We start from the raw sequence: 13,309 nt of genomic DNA, 5'->3' as shown, positions 1-13,309 counted from the left end.
ACACCAGTGATTGGATACACATGTGGATTTATTCATTTCATTTTGAGATTTTTAAAAGCTTTTTATTGAAATTCAGATTTTATTTTATAATTACCCAAAATATTTGCATGGTTCAATGGCAAAAATACAAAACAAATTGTATTTAAGTAAATCTAGTTGGTAGCTCATACCGTGAACTCTATTTTTTTTCATACCCTGATAGGTGACAACTTCAAAAAATAAATAGTTTGTACTTATGTTGTTGGGCTTTTAAAATAACACACACATACACATTTCCATTTTGATATCATAAAGGCCAGGGATGTAGTCCATGTTACCTGTGTTCCCCTAATTTAATTTTACATGATATGCTCCAGAACACTGAACTGTTCCCTTGGAAAAATAATTACTCTGTCATATACATTTGGAAAAAATATGGATTAGTCAAACTAAATAGGTTTTCTGGAAATGTGCATTGTAATCTTCAGAGAAGATTATTATACATGTAGCATTTCACAAATGCATCTCGTATTTGTAAATCATTATGATAAAAATCTGTAAGTGAAATAGAATTTGGAAAGTAATGACAACGTACTATGAAGTAGTCAACAGATTTATCTAAAGATTTCCAACTTTAAAATATTTTTGTTTATACCAATCCTTAGAAAAATATCCTCTGTGATGTTGGGTAGTAAAACTTCTTTTTAGTTATGCAGCATTTAATTTTCTTATAACATAGTAATGGGTATCTTTTAAAAACAGCCTAGACTTGGAAAATTATAAGATTTGTTCTTCTCCCAAAATTGATTGGTGCAGTTTTACTCTTTAATCTGCAGTTTTCTCATTATTTTTTTCTTGTAAAGTTTTAATGAACTTTTCTTAAATGTATGATTCAATCAGTTTTGATTACCAGTTTTCAGCTTGGTTGTGGACATGGAGCATTAAAATATATTTTGGGTTTATTTTATTTCTTCGATCAGCTTAAATATTTTAAAAGGTAAGTTTTTTTAAACTGCTGGTTGGTATCAGTTGCTTGTATGAGCATTTAGATTTCAATTATTTTAATTGTATTATTTTAAATTTCCCATTTTTTTTCCTCCATTGCTAGAGAGTTTTTTGTTTGTTTGTTTGTTTTCCTTTTCACTTGTATTTTGGGGGCTGTTTGTGTTCTCAGTGAAGAATCATCAAAGGCTGGAATTAGCTCAGCTACAATCATCAAAGGCTAGGAAATAATTTAATGTTATTTTAGAATAGGCTAAACTTCTAAGCTTAATTAAACTTTCAAATTAATACCAGAATCCTAATTTAAGCTGAATGGCAGTGCAGGATAACTCATTTCTCTGTTTTTGTTAGGGACACTTCTGCAGTACATATTGACTAGCAAGGACATCACAAGGTCTTTACATTCCATGCTGTATACTTTTTGTTCCTCTTTAATTCAAAATCAGTTTCAAATATATTAATCTCAGGGTTACTACAAGTAAGTCCATATTTAAAGAAAACTCTAATATAGCCATTTAGAGGTACAATTTTCAAAGTAGCAATAGCCTTAAACAAGATGGATTTAGGGCAAACCTTTGACATTTGATAGAATACCTTCATCAGTGATGAACTGCTAAGTACACTCTTTAACTTTGTGGGTAAAAGTCATGATGTTAAGACAAGGAATTTGTCCATGGAGAGTAGAGATTATCACCTTAGAGAACAGATTCGAATTTAAGTGTTCTTGAGAATTCAGAGAAATGCTCAGAACTTACCCAAAATAAAAATACATTAAGGCAAAAAATTATCTACAAAATTTTAAATGAGTAATATGTATAATCACAAAAACTGAGCATAAGTTCAAAGGCAAACAAAACGAAGTAAGTTTTCTTGTATAATGTACGAGGATAAATGTTCTGCGTAAAATAATAAAAGGAAAGGACTTGTGTACTAGCAGCCAGGTTTAAATCTTTACTTGTGCATAAAAACTGACTGAGACCCTGCTTTGTGCTATACAGTGTGCAGGCACCACAGATAAAATGATGAGTAAAGTTACACATGGCCCCTTTTCTTTTGTGGCTTACATTATAATGGCTAAGACAGGAATTGAGTGAATAATGATAATAATGAAAGCATGTAATTAAAAAGTAAAATGGGTGCTCTGAAATTCATATATAGTTTGAATATTGTCTTCTCCAAATCCCATGTTGAAATGTGTTCCCAATATTGGAGGTAGGGCCTAGTGGGAGGTGTTTGGGTCATGGGGCAAGAGCCCTCATGAATGGCTTGGCACCCTCCCTGCTGTAATGATTGAATTCTCACTCTGTTAGTTCATATGAGAACCTGTTGTTTAAAGAGCACAGTGCCCACCTCCACCTCTCTTTCTCTCTAGCCATGTGACAAGTCTGCACCCACTTTGCCATGATTAAAGGCCTCCTGACGTCCTGACCAGTAGAAAATGCTAGTGCCAGGCTTCTTGTACAGCCTGCAAAACTGTGAGATTTCTTTTCTTCATAAATTACCCAGCCTCAAGTATTCCTTTATGAGAATGCCAAATGACTAAGACATGAGGCAAATGAAATAAGCTTATAAATCTTCATATTAATGGAAACAAATATTGAGTGAGAACAGGAAATAGTTCTCAGATGGAAGAATTTAAGGGGAGATCTGAAGGTTAAGTAATACATTTATTAAGTAAATTTAGTAAATGAAGCGTGAGGGGTTTGTGCAGCTGAGACTATTCTGGAATGGAAAAATGTAGTAAGAACAAACATTTTGTGGAGGGAAGAAACATACTGTATTAGGAAAATGGAAAGAATGTCACTGTGGCTAGTGTACAGAGAAAGGAAAGGAAATGAAAGGAAGGTGAGGTTAAAGAAATGAAAAAAGGATATACCACAGAAGACTTCATAGGTCATTTTAAGTATTTATGTCTTTGTCCAGGGTACCACAGAATAAAATGACGAAAACAAAGTGGGACTTCTGAGGTATGTGATATCCATGACTAATTTATTGAAAAATGAATTTCAGTGAATTTACTGAGAATATGTTGAATTATTCTCACAACCTCAAAATCTTACAGGCTTCAAGTATGCTTATTTCCCACTCAATGGTCTGAGCAGTTCCTGTAGCAACTCTGCTCCAGGTTTCAGACTCTAGGCCTGAAATCTAGTAGAATATCTCATTAGGGACTCAATATCTACCTGGGCAATGCTTTTCTTATAGCATGGGGTACAGGAGTTGGGGACAGGGTGTGGGAGATGGGGACAGGAATAGCATGGGCCAAGCCAAACCATGGAAACATCTTTAAGGCTCTGTTTAGAGATGGCTTATTTGCATTTGTTCACATAAATGCTTTCCATTAACTGAAGTAAGTCACAGGGATAAATTCAAAATTAATAGAAGGGGTGCTCCTTCCATAGAGGGGGTGTGGAGAAGTGTGGTTATTTGGTGAACCATAATAACCACCTAAAGAATTTTCTGGAAGCTATGGATTAAAAATGTTAAAGAACAATAGCACCAGGCAGGTTAAACAGGCAAGGAAGACTTCAATCAAGACTATTGCAGTATGGGAGAAAAACCATTTCAGTAGGGAAAAGAGATTACCCTCAACTCCAGTGAAACAAAAAGCAGATTTTTAAATGCTGAAGTGTACTAATGGAATTGTACAGAAGCACATTAGGAAAAGGGGTTAGTCTATTTGATTAAGCCATCTGTGTTTTCTAATTGCTTTTTATTGATGTTAAGTTTCTACTCTCCCACACAGACTGGTAGATAAAGGTATTAATATTATCTCTTTTTGGTGATTACATTTCAAAGCAGTGGCTTCCAGGCCCTTGAGAAAGACTTTCCTGGTATAGAAGATTTACTTCTCAAAAGTGTAGAGAGAGAACTCACAATTGCAAGTTTTAAAAAATTAATTCTCTGAGATGAGTCAGGTCAGGGGCCTATAGTTAGGAAGAAACCTATCTTAAGTCTACTAAAGTTAAGGGAAAATTTAAGACTCTCTTAGTCAATGATGAATTTAGAAGCATTTCCGCAATGTCCCTTAGAATTCCATCTTTCGGCCGGGCGTGGTGGCTCACGCCTGTAATCCCAGCACTTTGGGAGGCCAAGGCAGGTGGATCACGAGGTCAAGAGATGGAGACCATCCTGGTCAACATAGTGAAACCCCGTCTCTACTAAAAATACAAAAAAAATTAGCTGGGCATGGTGACGCGTGCCTGTAATCCCAGACACTCGGGAGACTGAGGCAGGAGAAATGCCTGAACCCAGGAGGCGGAGGTTGTGGTGAGCCGAGATCGCGCCATTGCACTCCAGCCTGGGTAACAAGAGCGAAACTCCATCTCAAAAAAAAAAAAAAAAAAAAAAAAGCATTCCATCTTTCATGAGATGATACTTTACAGTTTACAGGCATTGTTTGATTTCTTCTTTAAACTGTTGATTATTTAGCAGCATATTGCTTAGTTTACCAACATTTGAGGATTTTCTAGTTATGTTTTGGTTTATATTTCAAATTAAATTTCCATTGAGATTAGAGAACATAATTTATTTCTTCTGTGATTCTGCTTTATAATAATATTTGTAAAATGTTCCATAAGCACTTGAAAAAAATGTGTTTTTGTAGTAATTGGGTACAATATTTTATATATATGAGGTCATATATAATATATATTTTATATATGTATATAAGGTTATTTGGCTGATTGAGGATATTGTTGACAAGATTGGTAATGGATATATATGCAGAATATGGCAAATAAAGGAATCCAGAATAACTCTAGATCCTTGCTTCATGGCTTGACTTGAGCTGCAGTATGAATGATGAGGACATTTTTCAGACAAGAAAACTCAAACAGGTTCGAGTAATATGTCAAATTTGGCCATGCTCATTTTAGATGTCTATTTGACATACAAGTGCAGATATCAATTCAGCAGTAGAGTATAAAAGTTTGGACCTCAGTGAAAAGATAGGAAACTGATTCATAGATTTGGGAGTCTAATAGTCACCTGGACAGTGGGATTAGTTAGAGAAGACTTCTAAAATATTTCAACTTCAGAGATAGAACAGAGGCAGAGGGACCACCAAAGGAGAACAAGAATGAATATTTGGGAAAAGGAGAGGAAGATAATAAGTTTTGTTAACAGAGTCAAGGAAAAAAATATGTTTTAAAATGGAGTTCAGTGGTTAACTGTGTCAAATACACAGTTATTTGGTGAAGTAATATGAGAACAGAAAAATGACTATTGATTTTGCTAATCCAAGACCCTTGATGATCTTGACAAAAATAATTGGCAAAAGATGATATAACACTTACCATATTTTTTGCCAAGAAAATTTAAAACATTATTTAATCATGAAAGAATAAATGAATTTTTCCATTTCTCAATTTCCTGCTGTATACAGGTCACCAGGGATGCAAAGATGACAAAAGATGTTTTATGCTTTGATGGAGTCCATAGTGTTGGAGGGAATCAGATATGTAAAATCAAATTAAAACAAAATTTTATAAGTCCTGGCAAAAGATATATCCAATACTGCAGAAGCTGGAGATGCCCATGGTTATTTTAACTGTGGGAAACTAAGAGGAGAAAAGACTGGGGCTTCAAAAGTGCTTGGCAGTTTTCTTGGCAAACATTGGAGGAAAGAGCATTCCAGGCTGGGCACAATGACTCACGCTTGTAGTCCCAGCAGCGCTTTGGGAGGCCAAGGCGGGTAGATCATTTCAGGTCATGGGTTTGAGATCAGCGTGGCCAAAATGGCAAAAACTCATCTCTACTAAAACTATAAAAATTAGCAGGGTGTGGTGGCAGGTGCCTGTAACCTCAGTTACTCAGGAGACTGAGGCAGGAGAATCACTTGTACCTGGGAGGTGGTTGTTGCAGTGAGCTGAGATTCTGCCATTGCACTCAAGCCTGAGTGACCGAGTGGGACTCCATCTCAAAAAAAAAAAAAAAAAGAAAGAAAAAAGAAAAAAAGAGCATCCAGCATTCCAAAGGCATTGAAAAATATGCTCTAAAGGCTCAGAGGCAGAGCATTTAATGAAATAATCAGAGAACTGTACCATCACCATCTCTGAGATAGCTATTAATGTGTGTATGTATTGGATGGAGATTGGTCCTGCAAATTTTAGGTGTCATCAGCCTTTAAAAGGGGAGGAGGATACTAAATGTCATATAATCCTTGGGTGGATGCTCAACTTAACTGATCAACTTAACTGATACACCCCAATAGGGTGTTTCTCAATTGAAATGTAATATAATATTTCAGAGTGTTATACATGGAAGAACAGGTGGTGGTAGAGGATGAGAAGAGATGTTGGACAGTAGAGAGATGCAATGATAAATATGGCAGATATTTTAGAAGTAGAATACATTTAACCTGGTGACTGATCAGATGGGTCTGAGGTCAGGCAAGGTTGTGACTGCCACCTTTTAGGTGTGAGTCACTGTGTGGGTGGTAGTGCTTTTCAGTCACGCAGGAATATATGGACAGAGGAGAGGTTAGCCTGTGGGAGATGTTGAATTTATTTTTGAACAGGTTAAATTTTAGTGGACCGTGGGAAATATCCAAGTATAATGTCCAGTATAAAATTGAAAATAGGAACATGAACTTCAGAAGAGAGATTGGGAACGGAGATAGATTTGAGAATCATGGGTTAACAATAATGAGCATTATACTAATGAAAAGCTATCTTAAAGTAAACAAATGACTCAAGGAACTGCGTATATGATCAATGAGAATATCTAGAAATTTTCACTTCATTTTACATAATCTCTCCTTGGTCTGAAAATTACTAGGGGTCAAAATATTATAAATATAAAATATTTACTTTTTAATTCATTCTCAATAATTGAATTATCTTATTTCTATTGACCTTTCTTTAAATGTTACTTAAATACTACTTGAAAAGTTACCAAACAGATAATTTTCTCTCCACTTTTCTTATTTGTTTATATTTTAATAAGTAAAAATAAAGTAAAAATAAGTAAAAAATAAAGTAAATAAAAAAATAAGTAAAAAATAAAGTAAAAATAAGTAAACTGTTTTTCTTAAACGATTGACTTTTCTAACCTCGTAAATTATAAGCCTCATTAATGTTTCTTTAATACTTCATATTCCCAAGAAGGAAAATGTTAACATAATAAATGATTTTGTTGCAATATTTTGATTTATCAGTTATAGTTCTAAAGACTGACCAGCTTATACTTTTATAGACTTATTTAAAAAAAATAAGTTTAAAATAATTTTTTTCTCAGTACAAATGGAGATTGGCTTTTCAACGTTACTCATATTCTCAGTGTACCTTTAAATTCCTTTGCAACATTTGTATTATACTTCACAATTTACAAATTACTCATAGTTGCCACGTTACTAAATTCTTACCACAATTCTGTGAAGTGGATGTCAGTAATATTTTTTCATGGAAAAGGACACTTTTGCTCAGAATTGAAGGTCATACAGCTAGTAAAGGCTGAGGGGCCCTCAAGTTAGTTCCTCCACCTCCGAGCCCACAGTTCTTTGTCTATACCTGGGCAATTTCAAAGACATATCAATATTTTTGTTAAAGCACTTGTTTGTACTACTTTTATAAATCCCTTGTAAGTACATGCTAATTAGGAAGTCATATCTTTTACAGAAAATGGCCAAGGCATGACCCATCTCCCCCCAACCCTCTGTCTTCTTCTTAACTGGCACAAATAAGCATCTTGTATGAAACTGAAACAGTGCTACGCTTTTTGTGTTATAACAAAGCAAGGTTATTTTCATCTCTAACAGTTCCTGGCTGATCACCATGTTCCACACCACAGAGAAGCCTGAATAATTCCTTTAAACAAAGTACTGAAGCCAAGAATTAGCATTCTTTCTGGCTGAAATGCAATTGCATCCAGGTTGGCCTCTCATTTTTACAACAATGTTTTCATTAGGTCAGCTGAAAGGCTGCCTTCTCTGAATGCAAAGTGAGAAACAGACAAGGAAGAGGAGCTTGAGCAAGAAATAATCTCTAGTGAGTCCCTTGTGTATATTTTCTCAAATTTTAAATAGTAACTTTATTCTTATGCACAATCAAGAACTATTTATTTTTATTTTATTATACATAAGGATCTTTTATTTTCTATGTTATTGCATATGTTCGTATATAAACATATATGTTTACATGTTCTTTCAAACTCTGGTGGTGTCATCCAACTCAGGCTATGATGACCATCCTGAGCCACTCATCCCAAAGCAGGGTCTGCAGAAGGTCTGACTGGGTGTAATTGCTTTCTAGTTACAATTCATTATTGCAGATTACAAAGTCAGACATACCACAGTGCATCTGTGTGTAATTATAAAAAATTCATTATTGTTATTTTCATTTCTACATTCAACATGCTTTAAAAAATCATAAAACAAAAATAAGCAGAATAATTCTATGAAGATGAATTTTAGTAGTTGTAAACAATGTTTTTTTCTGAAACACATGAACAATTGATTTTATTAGTAAGAGGAGAAGAATAACATTGTACTAAATTCAGTCTTCTGATCAACATGATGTTAATATTATTAATATCATAGCCAATTGTAATTATTCTGGATACAAGAGCAGGCTATAAAGTACATCTTGTGTTTGCCCATGGCCAACAGTTAAAATTCAATTTTTACAGGAGAAAAAATTAAATACATTATAGATTTGGTCTTTAATGATATTTATTCTGACATTTATGAACTAAACTGTAGTGTGTTACAATTAACCAGCACAAGAGAAAACAACTGACAGTGTGAGGGCTTATTTAGCTAGACACAATGCGTAAGAATTTGTCTTCATTTCATTTGTATTTTGCACATCATGAATTTTTGTATTAATTTCGCTGCTTTAGGATATTGCACTAAAATATTATTTATCTTTATTAGGGATTTTTTTTGGAGTTCCCTTAAATTTTGCACCTGAGGTAAGTGCCTTATGGTTTCATCCTGGTCCTGGCCCTATACTGCTTAGATATTTTAAAGGCAATAATAAATTATAATATTTATAGAAATATACCTCTAGGAAAGATTTCATCCTTGGCCCACTATTTAGTTTTATGTAAATATGTCTAACATAACATTATTAAAAATAAAAAAAGGACCCAAATGTTGAGAGGAGAAGACCTACGGGCCTATGAACTATATTGCAGAGAAGTGAGAAGAGAGTTCTTCTAGGTTGTTTTGCACGCAGGAACAACGTTCTTTTGACAGGTGGTGAAACAAAAACTGTAACCCTATGGATATAGGAGGAACTCTATTGCCTTAGTCATGCCAAGATTTGTATTTTGTTAAATACTACCAAATCCCTTTTTAAAAGCAATCAAATTTTTTTTTTAGCACCTCAAAGTATGTGACAGGTACCTGGAAAGAGGCTTTCTTGGAGAATAAATTGGTAGTCTTTGTAACCTCAGTTATTCTGGAGAGGCATTCACCAAATCAGTGATCTGGAAAAAGAATAGCCCTCAGGCCCAGGGTTGGGTTTAGAATGTTTTCGGAGAAGTCATTAAAAATCTCTTTGTGTCTTTTCTAAAGAGCCAACTTAGGTGTGATATTATCTGGAACTGGAAATAAAACTAGCAGTAGAATAATAAAAATTTGCAGTAATGAGGTGTGTATAAATGAAATCAGAACATTTCTATGATAAACTTTTGTTAAAATACAGCCTTTAGATTTTCCCATGTATGCATGTATGTATATGTGCATATGTGTGTGTACTTTCAGTGCTTTGGGTATTGACGCCATGAAAAGAATTAGTAAAGGGCGTGCATGTAGCTTATACCAATTCACATATTGAGTTCAAATTGGAATTTTAGAAGCTAGATGCCATATAGGGAATACATAAAGCTTAAAATATAACATGTCATTAACAAAAATATAATCACAAATATTTCTAAAATATGTGTATAAAGAGGAGATGATCAGAGATTGTGCAAGAGATTGAGACGGGCCTGGCTTGATTAATGCTTTTACTATTACATGAGCTATATTGGACAGTCTAAAGCACATGGTATATGCAAAATAATAAATATGAAATATGAAGCAATTACATTTTACTAGTGACAGTGAAATAAGCAGGGGCAGGTGCATTATGAAACTAATGAGGTGGAAACTCCCTTATTAGTGTTTCAATTTTAATTCATTGTTTTCCAATTCTATGAGCTGAGTCTTGCTTTGCTTATCGAGTCAGAAACCTCAGTGCATTTTCATTTGTTCATTATGTAGTTTGTTCATGTACTAGAGAAGTCTGCTTTAAGTGAAACCCAGGAAAAAAATTCAATAGGATCTCATGAAACTCTTAGAATATTCTAATAAGAAATCACATTAGACATAAATTTAATTCTGCTACAATTAGAAAAATGATTGTGATTTGTGAAAGCTTGTTAAATTAGAATCGCACTCAGAGAGTATTAGAATCTGGTCTAGAACCATTTCTCAGGCTCACATACAAAAATTCTTTATGTTAGTCTGTCACTCTGTATTCTTTCCCTGAATGGTCACTATTTATATTTTTTACTTTGGCTTTAGGATAATTTGCTGAGAAGCTTAATTTTCAAGTAAAATCAAGTCAATGTCCAGTGTTATTTATATCTTTTATAATGTTGTTCTTGCAAATAATCTGCTAGATATGGGAAATTCTATATATTTAAGAGGGATATGACAGCCCAGACAGGGGAAACCTTAGACTATTTATCTACTCTGTGCTGATGCAGAGTCTTCGAATCAGGATTAGTCAATGATAATGTAAATAAGTGGGAAAGATTTCTATTGCTGTTTTCGTGAGCAACTGAGCTGCATTGTTAATATGAAAAGTAGACACCTACAGGCTGTGGGTTGCCTATCGAGCTACCCAAAGAGAACTGCCAATTGTAAAATCAAAATTGGTTGAGGTCGGTGGTGTATTTATGAGGTGCCCAAAAATTAGAATATGAGATCTGTTACGATTATTTGGTAATACTAATTATTTAATAAATATCAATTTTATGAGATTTTTAGTTGTTGACAATTTAAATGGTCTTGATCTTCTGCACCCTCTTCCCTAACACTATGCCAAGGGAAATACACACATAGTAATTTGAACAGAACACATGGCAAATGTCAGAGGAGGATTAGAATCTAAGTTTCCAGGGCTCCGGGCTCTGGGTTCTTTAGATTTCTCAGAAAATTATGCTTGTACCTTTACTTTGATGGTCAAATAAGTTTACTGGAGGAGAAACCTGGTTATCTAGATGTTGGAATACTAATTTTGGGTTCACCTCCAACCCTTTATATAAACTTATTTCTCATATTTCTTATCTGCAGAATGATGATGTAGATGTTATATGGAATTGTGAATTTTTCATATATTTCTGAATAAAGTCGTTTGTAAATTGCCTTCAAGTGTTTCAGTTTTAAAGATAAATTGTTTTTATGTGTGTGGTACAAGTAAAAAGCAAGAAGAACATGAAGTTTCTTTGACTGAAGCAGCCACACTCACTTGTTTGTCATCATATATTGTGTCTTATCACAGTGTGACAGATGGCTTCCATACTCAGGTACCTAGAGGAATTCTAATTATAATATGAGAAGTTAAAGCCAGAGAGTAAAGAAGTAAAATCTATTATGGTATTAAAACTAAGGAAGAAGCAAAACAGAGGGGAGATATTAATATTTGCCCAAGGGTTATAGGTTTGAAAGATTAACTTTATACTTGTAGAATTTTTGCCATGCTTTCTTTTACCTAGTAACTAAATAGTGTAAGTTGAATATTTAGGCTCAGGAATAATAAATGTAAGTATCATTCTGTACCTTGATAATTTCAAAATGAATCTTTAACTGATGTCTTAACAGGGCAGTCAGATGATGATGGTTGTGACATAAGAATACTTCTCTGGAATCAACGCGCTGGATAAAGTGGAAAAGGAGGCTAATTAGAAAATTGTTGTAATTGTCTAAATAATAAAAAGAAGGGCTTCATTAGCATGGGGACAGTGAGACTACAATGATTGTAGACTCCATTAAAATTGCCACTTCACATGCTGTTACTTTCCAAGGGAAGTGGAAGTAAAATGCACGGTTTCAAGCTCAGATATGTGGGAAAGAACTATATATATCATGTGCGTGTATATATACACACACATACATTGGATATACATATAATTCAAATTTTGTAACTAATCTTTGATAGGCAAATGTATATAAACATTGCTTTTGTTGATATATCAGTTCTTTTAAAGATTCATGCAATGTATCTACCATATGTTGACTCTAATATTAATGTTTCTGTAAAATAACACCTTAAAATACCTTTAAACTCCATAAAAATTAATACCTGAGTTAAAGACAACTAAATTCCAGATTGGTGTTATGAGACAAAGTGCTGATATAACATTCTATGTAATCCTAAAAAGCCCACTCCTTTTCTGCTCAGACTGGCTTGGAACTTTTCATTTTAGAAAATGATAGTTAAGTCATTTTATTTTTAATTTTACATTTATCCTGTACAACAGTAAAGATTCAGACATTTTTCCATCCTTTCAAATTCTCAAAAGCTATATTTATTTTTTAAAATGTAAGAATAGATGTGTAAACCTAGGAAATGATTTTAATATAAATAGTTAACATTTCATTGACTTTCTTATGTTAAATCTGTGCTGGGTGAGCAGCAGGAAGAGAGACTTCCCCAAACAAAACAAAAACAGTGTTAGTTTTTATGATAGTGCTCAGCTTTCTTCACTTAAAAATAAAAAAATGTTTTTCTGACCTCTGACCAGCAACAATATATGTATATATTTGTTGCTATTCTAAGTACTTTCTGGCAAGTGTGAGCTGTGATCCCTGTTCTTAACAAGCAAGTCTTGCACAACAGTTAGAGCATAATTCCAAACCAATGTTTCAGCAAACATAGTATAAATTATATATAATTATTAGAAGCATATGTTTAATATTGGACATAGAACTCCAGATATGATCTCATCAAATGCAATTTTCATGAAACTAATTTTTGTCAGCACACTTACCATCTTTTTTCTCCACAATTTAAGCTCAGCAACAGAGAAGATGTGTTTGACTTATTCTCATTGGTTATCACTGTATTTGCAATGCCCTGAAGAATCTGGAACATAGAATAAACTGCGGTAGGCAGACTGTCATGAGCAAAAACATGAAATTCCAAACAAGGAAGACTGTAAGAGAAGACAATAACTTGGTTGATACAGGTGGGATGAGTTAATCAGGGACGAGAGAAGCTCAAAACAAATCGAAGACCAAATAATTTTTTGCAAAATTAATTTCTACAATTGAGGATTGGTGACAAAAGGAAGAAGCCTCATATTTGAAAGAGCTCCTCAGAAGGTTCCCACT

The 13,309-nt window shown here is 33.9% G+C and overlaps 1 protein-coding gene and 1 long non-coding RNA gene across 6 annotated transcripts in view; one reads left to right on the top strand and one right to left on the bottom strand.

Annotated features, from left to right (window-relative positions):
- The window catches only part of CNTN1 (contactin 1), a 376,715-nt gene that overhangs the window by 72,498 nt on the left and 290,908 nt on the right, over positions 1-13,309 (top strand). The gene's annotated exons all lie outside the window — the stretch shown is intronic.
- LOC144577880 (uncharacterized) overlaps positions 8,040-13,309 on the bottom strand; it is a 55,068-nt gene continuing 49,798 nt past the window's right edge. The window contains exons 3-4 of the long non-coding RNA XR_013522709.1: positions 12,967-13,061; positions 8,040-11,851 (exon numbers count right to left, since the gene is read on the bottom strand). This is a non-coding gene — a long non-coding RNA (uncharacterized LOC144577880). The remainder of the gene's footprint in view (positions 11,852-12,966; positions 13,062-13,309) is intronic.

Source organism: Callithrix jacchus, chromosome 9 (genome assembly GCF_049354715.1).
Source record: "Callithrix jacchus isolate 240 chromosome 9, calJac240_pri, whole genome shotgun sequence".
In the NCBI taxonomy this organism is placed as follows: Eukaryota; Metazoa; Chordata; class Mammalia; order Primates; family Cebidae; genus Callithrix; species Callithrix jacchus.
The sequence above is the reverse complement of the archived record's forward strand: the minus strand, read 5'-3'. Positions and strand labels throughout refer to the sequence as shown.